Here is an 8,504-nt window from a genome sequence, read left to right as displayed (position 1 = left end):
CCCTTTCCCCTCAAGTCTGCCAGTGTCTTCCCTGGTCTCCCCACGCTGTGTGCCAGCCTCCCCCAGTCGGCGGTGCCCTGGAGGCGCTCCCCTTTGTTGCCATCGCGCCCCACGCCCGTCGTGCCTCTTGGCCTTTGCCCTTCCAGTTCCCTCTGCCAGCTGCCCCTCCCTGTGCCCCTCCCTGCTCCTAACAGTGTAGCCCAGGGCCTGTATCCCCGAGAACAATGCCAACCAGACTGGCTGCACTCCAGCCCCCTCACCTCCCATGCCCCGGGGGGCAGGTACCCACCCCCAATCCACAGACAGGAAGCAGGTGCAAGTTCTGGGCAACCAGCAGCCACCCCTTGGTCTGCGGGACGGACTCACCACCGTGTGTGGGACCCCCCGCGGCCCCCAGCCTGCCAGTCAGCAGGCTACCAAGTTTCCTTCCTTTCTCCTCCTTCTGCCCCATCTCCCTTCCCATCTCCTCTAAGCCCCTTCCTGCCTCGAGCCGAGAGACACCCTCTCAGGGAAGGATCTCCTGTCCCGTTTTACTTCAGGGACCGCTGGGAGGCTGCAGGGTCACTGGTAGGTGTGGCTACCCAGGTGAATGGCACACCCTGGTGTCGTGCAGTGCGCAACCTACACCCCTGTGCCTGGTAGCCCTTGGTCACTCCTGTCTGGCGCCCAAACCCTCCGTCTCATCCCTCTCCGCTTTCTGCCCTGACAGGTGTGAGTGACAGGAAGACTCAGACGCTTGGCAAGGATGCCCCGGCCTGGCCCAGTGTCGGAGAGCTCGGCCCTCAATGGGCTCAGGCAGCATTCTTGGGATGCTTTTGCCCCATTCAGCAGCGGCACTTCCAATGCAAACACTCAGGGCCTCCCACACAATGGTTCCCGCCAGCCTGGCCGGGCCAGCCAGACCCCTCCCCACCTCCTCCCCACCACCATTGTCCTTCCCTCTGGGGAGGGGCAGGGTGTGTGTGTGGAGGGGGGACTGGCAGGGGGGCCAGGCCCCAGTCCGGGGGTGGCTGGGAAGGCTGGGAGAGGATGAACGGACATGCAAATGAGATGCTGAAGAACCCGGCCAGGATCCCCCGGAAAGGGGGCCCGAGGGAGGGGCTGGCTGTCTCCTCGCCCCGCCCCCATCTCTGGGCTGAGTCACCAGCCACCAAGGGAACTTCCTTTGCTGGACAGGGCAGCCAGCTCCTTGGGCCTCCCCTCCCCGGCCGGGGAGGTGCCCCTCCTTGGAGTCTGGCCCTCTACACTACACGTGACCCTGGTGTCGTAGTCCTGCGGGCCTGCGTGGTCGGGGCCGAGCTCGGGGGCCAGTGTCTTCCTACCCCACCACCCCCGCCTCCTCCCTCAGCATCCGCAGACCTGGAGCAGGTGGCCCGGCTTTGACAAGACCCTAGCCCGCCTTCACCCCCCTCCCCGCTGCTGCCTGCTTCCCTCTGCCCTTGTGTTTCCAACGGAAATGCCTTCCTGTAGTTCAGATCGCGGTGGGGCCCGGACGGTGCCGAGGAGAGCTTCTCTCCAGCACGTCCGGGGCTCACAGCTCCTGAACCGGAGGCAGCCAGGGGGCCCGGGCCCCGTGTGTCTGTGGAGCGCACGCCTCCCCAGCCGTCCTCGCTGTGCCCTCACACCTCTGGAGCCCGCTCTGTGCCCCACCGGGCCAGCCGCACAAATGGCCCCGTCTTAAAACGTGGACGCCTTCCTTTGCCCGCGGAATGTTCCGCCGTGTGGTTTGTACGGTCCGCTGATGGGCACTTTGGGTTTTTTTCCGGCCAGCCCAGGACCACCAGTGGGCAGGATGCCTCTCCGGAAGCGGGGCCGCTGGGTCAGACGTCGTATTGGTAGCTCTGACAGACGGGGACGAGCCTGGGTCCTCACGGCCCGCAGCCGTGCATAACAAAGCCGTGGCCGGTCACACAGGCGACCCGGCGGTCGTCGCGATCATCGAGGCTTTGGGAGCGTGTCTGTCACCGACAGTGAGGCTGAGCGTCTTTCCACACGTCCGTGAGCTTTCCCCTCTCGTGCGGACCCTCCCTTCATGCCCTTTGCGTTTTCATTTCTTCCCTTCTTGAGTTAACTTTTCTTTATTGATTTGTTGGAGCTTTTTACATATGAAGGAAATGAGCCCTCTGCCTCCATGGATACGTAGCTTCTCCGTGTTGCTAAACAGCAGACCTTGACCGCTTCAGGGGGTTTTTGTTATGCAGAAATTTTATTTTATGTATTTGAGCTTAAGAAACATTTTTGTGGATGTGGTCTTTGTACTGGTCTTGGTACTTTGTGGCACGCTTAAGAAGGTCTCACCTCAGGTTTATAAAGAAATCTCTTCCACGTCGTTTTTTTTTTTTTTTTCCTAGGCTTTGTGGTTTTGCTGTTTACCTTGGAACCTGGCCCGTTTGGAATTTATTTTGTGAGACTACAGACCCAGCTTCGTTCTTTCCAGATGGCTGTCTGCCTCCCCGGGTGTCGGTGGGTTCTTGAGTGGCCCATCTTTTCTCACTGATTTGAAATCCCGTCCGTGTCCCACGCCAAGCTCTCCTGTGTATTTGAGTCTGTTTCTGGGCTCATTCTCGTGCAGTATCACACTGCTCGAATCATCGTAGCTTGATAAATGTTGTCGTGCCTGAGGGGCCCGTCCCTCCTTTGGCAGAGACCCCAGGAGCCCACCCCAACGTCCGTGACCTTCTCTCTTCCTTCTTTGTAGCCTGATTTTATTTGAGGCAACAAAGCACTAAGCATCTGCATTTCCCTGCTTCATTGCAGACAGGCCCGGCCACGGGGACTAGGTTCTGGTCGGTGAGAGGGGAGAGGAAGTGAGGTACAGCACTTTCGAAGACTTGCCCTGTGGCGGACGGCATGCATTCCTTTCTCCTTCCAGCTGCCTGGGACATAGGGGTGATGACTGGAGCTTCAGCAGCCCTGCCGGGCCACCGGGCAAACTTGGAAGGGAAACCACACAACAGGAGGGTGGGGTGGAGAGATGGAGGGGTCCTCGTGAGTCTGGGACACCGTGGAGTCCCCACAGCCCTGGGCTGCCTGCCTCACAAGACAGAGAGATGAGCACCACCTGTTGAGTGCCAGCAAATCTGGTCCTTAGTCACACATCCTTCTTTTCCCCCACAATGTTCTTGGTTGTTTTTGCTTATTCAGTTTTCCACGTGGACCTTCGAATTAGTTTGTTTAATTTAGAAATAAGTCCTGTTTGGGGCGCCTGAGTGGGTCAGTCGGTTAAGGGTCCGACTTCAGCTCAAGTCATGATCTTGCGGTTTGTGGGTTCGAGCCCCGCGTCGGGCTCTGTGCTGACGGCTCGGAGCCTGGGGCCTGCTTTGGATGCTGTGTCTCCCTCTCTCTCTGCCCCTCCCCTGCTCACGCTCTGTCTCCCCGTCCCTCAAAAATAAACAGACATTAAAAGATTAAAAAAAAAAAAAAAGACCTGTGAGACTTTAAAAGCAAAGTGTCCTAATAACGATGGATTTATTAAGGAGAATTGACGTGATCATGTTATTAAGTCGGCTTTGAAAGGTTGGGCCTTCCCACGTGCCAAGACCCTCCTCCGTGACCCTCGGTTGCGTGCGAAACTCTCTCAACGCGAATCTGACATGTTTCTTACTGATTTCCAAGTATTTTATCATTTTTATAACCATCATTTAGAGGCTCTTTTCTCTCACGCCCCACCTACCCGGCTGATGTTTGTGGACACGGAGGGGATTGGTTTTGTCCCTGCCGTCTCAAGGAATTCTTTTATTGTTTGAAATCTTTCTGTTTTTCAGGTGCTTAATAAAATCATCTGCAGATAATGATAATTTCCTCATTTTCCCAGCGGCTCTGACTTTACGCCTTTCTCTCCTGTCATTGTGCGGGCCGGGCCTCAGAACAGTGTGCGGTGTGGGTGGTGCGGTGTGGGAAGCCCGGCTCCTGGCTTCCACAGCTCTGCTTCTAGAAGATTCACAACAAGCAAGACGTTGGTTTGGGGGTAGGATATTTTATCAGGTGAAGAGAGTATTTGTCCAGTCAGATTTTATTATGATTATTTTTAAGTTTATTTAGTTTTGAGAGAGAGGGAGAGAGAGAGAGGAGAGAGAGAGAGAGAGAGAGAGAGCGCATGAGCAGAGGAGGAACAGAGAAAGAGGGAGACCCAGAATCGGAAGCAGGCTCCAGGCTCCGAGCTGTCCACACAGAGCCCGACGCGGGGCTCAAACCCACGAACCGCGAGAGCATGACCTGGGCCGAAATCGAGAGTCGGACGCTTAACCGACGGAGCCCCCCAGGCGCCCCTAGTGTGATTTTTTTTACAATCAAGGATGTTGCTGCGTTTTGTCCAGCGCCTTTTGGACATCCAGCGGGGGTGCGTGTGCGAGCTGCTCGGAGGGGAGAGCCGACGGTCCGGAGGCCAGGAGGCACGCGGGTTGTGCGAGCAGGTGATTTGAGGAGGTTTCGCAAAAGTGCTCTTCTCGGAGGTGTGGGCAGGGATTAGGGAGCCGGCAAGGGAGAGTGCAGCCTGGGGCCAAGCGAGCCCAGGCCCGAGGGCAGAACTAGCAGAGCGTGGGAACCAGTCTCTGGGCTCTGGGTGGAGGGCAGAGCCGCCCACAGGACGGGGAGGCACAGTGCCAAGACCGGGACTCATCTGGGTTTTGAGAACTTGATTGGTTGACGTGGGTCCCAGAGCTCCGGCTGGCGTGGCTCTGGAACGGTCTGCGGGTGCCGGAACCACAAGGAGCTCACGGGGTGGGGGGAGGTCGCAGGAAGCCTGGGCTCTCAGAGAAGAGCCCGTGCATTCCAGGGGTGTGACCGAGCCCCCCCCGGCAGGTGAGCAAGAGGGGTCTGGGGCGACGTGAGGGTCCCAGGGCTGGAGCTGGGAGGCTACAGGGGGTCAGAGGTGACCCAGCCCCAGAGCACCCGGGGTCTGGCCCTCGGGGGCACCGTGTGAGCCCCAGGGGGATACCCCCGGCCCTCCCCAACCCCAGCATCTCTCTGCCACCGTCCCTGGAGTGGGGAGGCCACTGACTGTGGCCTCCTGCCGCCTGCCAGCCTGACCAGGCAGCTTCAAAGAGAGTGGTGGGGGTGCTCTGTAAGCTGATTCCCTCTCGGCCTGCCAGGGCCACTGGGGCCATGCCTGGGAGCACTCCCCCCCCCCCCCCGCCACCCCGTCCCCGCGACCCGCCAGAGAGAGATGCCTCCTTGCTCTGGGAGCCCGAGGCGGCCGGGAGAAGACAGCCCCTCTGTTCAATTCCCTGCCCCCTCTCCCGCCTGGGGTTCTTTCTATGGGTTATTCTGTGAGCGCAGTGGAGGGGCTGGTGGGTGCATTGGGTCTGTTGAAAGGTCCTGTGCTCCAAGGCAGGCCACACTCTGGTCCTGGCCTGGCCCCCGGAGGTCCTGGCTCTGTGTCCTCCTTTCTGGAGTGGGACCACTGGTGACAATGCGGTCTTGTCTGGGGAGATCCCCAAGTGAGGGAGAGCCCCCAGGATGGCCACGCTGTCCTACAGGACGAAGCAGTCCCGCGGGGGCGGGTCCCGGACCAGCCTGCCCACCCTGGTGCCCACGCTGGGCTGGTGTCGGAAGGGGCTCAGTCGATCCCTTGGGGACCCTGAGGCCTGGGCCTGTTCCCACAGGATGGGGAACCAGAGTCCAGCCCGTCCTCAGCTCCAGGGCCTCTCCTACCTCGGGCCTGCACATCTGGACCCAAGGCCGTGCTCAGCACATGGGGAAGGGGGACACCGCCTCCAGGCAGGACGGGGCAAGTGCGGGGGGGAGGGGAAGGAGCCCAGACTCGGGTCCCCGTCTTGGGCCCAGGGGCTGTTCCTTGGTGCTCTACCCATCCTCTCTGAGAGACACGGCAATCGTCCCCTCCCTGCCCTCCTGCCCTCGGGTGACAAGGCTGTGCTGGAGGGGGGGGTCCCAAGGATTCAGGAAGATGCATCCACCTCCTGATGCCTGGGGCCCACGAACGTGACTTTATGTGGAAAAGGGACTCTGCAGATGTTATCAAGTTGGGGACCTTGAAATGAGAGCCCCCGGGATCAGCGTGGCCCTAAATCCAGTGACAAGTGTCCTTATAGGACGGGAGAGACGCAGACACCGAGGAGAAGCCGCTTGGAGACGGAGACGGGGCAGAGGCTGGAGCGAGGCGGCCCCAGCCAGGGACGCCCGGGGGCCCCAGACACTCCCCCCGCCCCCAGAGCCCCCACCCCCGGGCGGAGTGAGGCCCTGCCCGCCTTGGTCTGCCTTGTGGTCTCAGAGCTGGTGGAGAACACACTCGGGCTGTCCAAGGTGCCCTGGTGGCAGCGTGGCCTCTGGTCTCCGTCCTCCCGGCCCCCGCCCCCTTCCCTGCCTCCTTTGCTACAACCACTGACCTCGGGCTCTAAACCCCACATTGGCGTCTTGGCCGCGACCTCTCTCCACGGAGGCCCCTGTCCGAGCGCCCGGCACCAAGCGGGCACCTCCCCTGTGCCCGGTGAGCATCCCTCTCGGTCTGGGGCACCCCCCCCCCGCCCCCTGCATGGGCTTCAACCGCCCCCTTCTTCAACCTCTGGCAAATCCCACAACTCAGACTTCAGAATGAAGCCACAAAGCACCCTTTCTTTTTTTTTTTTTTTTTAACGTTTATTTATTTTTGAGACAGAGAGAGACAGAGCATGAATGGGGGAGGGTCAGAGAGAGAGGGAGACACAGAATCTGAAACAGGCTCCAGGCTCTGAGCTGTCAGCACAGAGCCCGACGCGGGGCTCGAACCCACGGACCGTGAGATCGTGACCTGAGCCGAAGTCGGACGCTTAACTGACTGAGCCACCCAGGCGCCCCATAAAGCACCCTTTCTGTCCCCACCCACTGGATTATTTTGGGGGCCTCTAACTGGGCCCCCTCCCTGCCCTCACTGTGCTCTGTGGAGCGGCCAGAGCCCCCTCCCTCACTTCGCTCCAAACCTGCCTTACCACTTCGCACTGGCTGTTCCCTCTGACGAGAACACCCTTCCCTACGTCCCTTCCTGGCTGGCCGGTCCCCTCACCGCCTTTGCCTGCAGCTCGTCCCACGTTCCCATCATGCCTCCGGCTTCCTCGGGACTGCTCGCCCCCGCATGGGAAGTGCTGATCTTCTGTCTGTGGGTCTAGCCCCCGTCACGACACTTTCTACGTGTCCTTCTCTCCCTTGTGGCCGAGTCACATAGAGCGCAGGTGACAAGATCAGCAGGCTCTGTCCTCGAACGTATTTGCAGAGGGATGAACTCACGAAGGGGGGAGATGAAAACAGAGACACGGGATAAGCAAACCCCAGGCTGGAGGCCGACAACTCGGGCCGGTGGGGCTGGGGGCGCAGGGAGTCGGCAGCAAAGAGCCCGTGGAGCTTCAAGGCCTTCGACGACACCTAGTCTTCCAGAACAGCCGCACTGTTCAGGGGGCGCCCCAAGAGAGGATCCCGCAAACCGAGGGGACGCCCACAGAGGCCTCTGTGAGGGGTCTCGGGACAGCAGGCGGAGGGTGGCGGCCTCCCAGGTGCCGCACGCCCAGACATCGCCTTTCCGCCGCGGTCGCTTTCCCCGGTCACCCCGCCGGGCTCGGGGCCCTCTGCCAGCCCTGCCTCTGGGGCTGCCTGCCTCCGTCCTTCCGTGGTTCCGCTAGGACATTCTCTGGAAAGCCAGAGTGCGCGCAGAACCCACCGCCACGCGGGCCACCACACCCAGTGCCCCACGGGGACCGTCATTTCCCAGGACGCGGGGGCTGCGTCTGCGCGAGACTGTTTCCGTGCTAAATAAAATCAAGCCTCTGCATGATCCGGCGAGTGTCCCCTGGTCGAAGTCAGCGAAGCACACGACCCAGCGAGGCTGTTTCCCGCCCGGCCCCAGAGATGCCGGGGTCACAAAGCCAGCCTGGGAATTTGGGGGAGAAACCGTCTCCAGTCCAGGGGCCCGTGTTGGCGAGAGCCTGTGCGCGAGGGCCCCTCCGGGCTAGGAGCTCGGGGCAGGCGTCCAGCGACTGTCATGCCCTGTGAAGGTGTTTTTATGCCAAAAGTGCTTGCGGGAAAGTCAGGGGGAGGCGGAGGAAAGGAAAACAGAAGGACCCTAATCACAGGCGAAAGGGGACCATTTGCTACGTTGAGGCCAACCCCCTCCTCGGGGCCCCGGGGAGGTTCTACACTGGGGGAGGCCAGCGGAGGGCCAGCGCCGGGGGCTTGGCTGGGAGGTGCTCCTTATGGCACAAAGCGGTCCTTCTGGGGCTCGTCTCCAACTAGACCTAATCACAGCCGCTGAGCGTGGCCGGCGGGGCCCCTGCCCCGACCCTGGGCGGTTGGTCTTGCCTGTTCCCAGCCCCACTGAGCCCCCAGGGTGGCTTTCCGTGACCGAGGAGTCTGGGGGGCAGGGAGGGTGTCTGCCCGGAGTGGCCCTCACCCGGCAGGGCACCCCCACTCCAGCCTCAGACCCGTCTTTGGAGGGGATGAGCTCGGGCCCAGGCTCCCCTGTCCCCACCTTCAGGAGGGGCCGGGCAGTGTCTGGGCCCACAGAGACAGCTTCCTGCTGG

The 8,504-nt window shown here is 61.1% G+C and overlaps 2 long non-coding RNA genes across 3 annotated transcripts; both read left to right on the top strand.

The window, feature by feature from the left end:
- Positions 1-1,379: 1,379 nt before the first annotated feature.
- On the top strand, positions 1,380-5,760 carry LOC109258825 (uncharacterized). 2 transcript variants are annotated; one of them, XR_002076440.2, is made up of 4 exons: positions 1,380-1,970; positions 2,352-2,463; positions 4,295-4,412; positions 5,604-5,760. It is a non-coding gene; the product is annotated as an uncharacterized LOC109258825 (long non-coding RNA). The 2 variants fall into 2 exon arrangements; XR_002076439.2 differs by having other exon boundaries at positions 4,295-5,760.
- Positions 5,761-6,319: 559 nt separating this feature from the next.
- On the top strand, positions 6,320-7,759 carry LOC128778666 (uncharacterized). Its single transcript, XR_008424403.1, has 2 exons — positions 6,320-6,445; positions 7,013-7,759. It is a non-coding gene; the product is annotated as an uncharacterized LOC128778666 (long non-coding RNA).
- Positions 7,760-8,504: the final 745 nt, after the last annotated feature.

Source organism: Panthera pardus, unplaced genomic scaffold (genome assembly GCF_024362965.1).
Source record: "Panthera pardus isolate Hobbes unplaced genomic scaffold, ASM2436296v1 HiC_scaffold_20, whole genome shotgun sequence".
Classification (NCBI taxonomy): Eukaryota; Metazoa; Chordata; class Mammalia; order Carnivora; family Felidae; genus Panthera; species Panthera pardus.
Note: the sequence above shows the minus strand (reverse complement) of the source record. Positions and strands in the feature narration are given on the sequence as shown.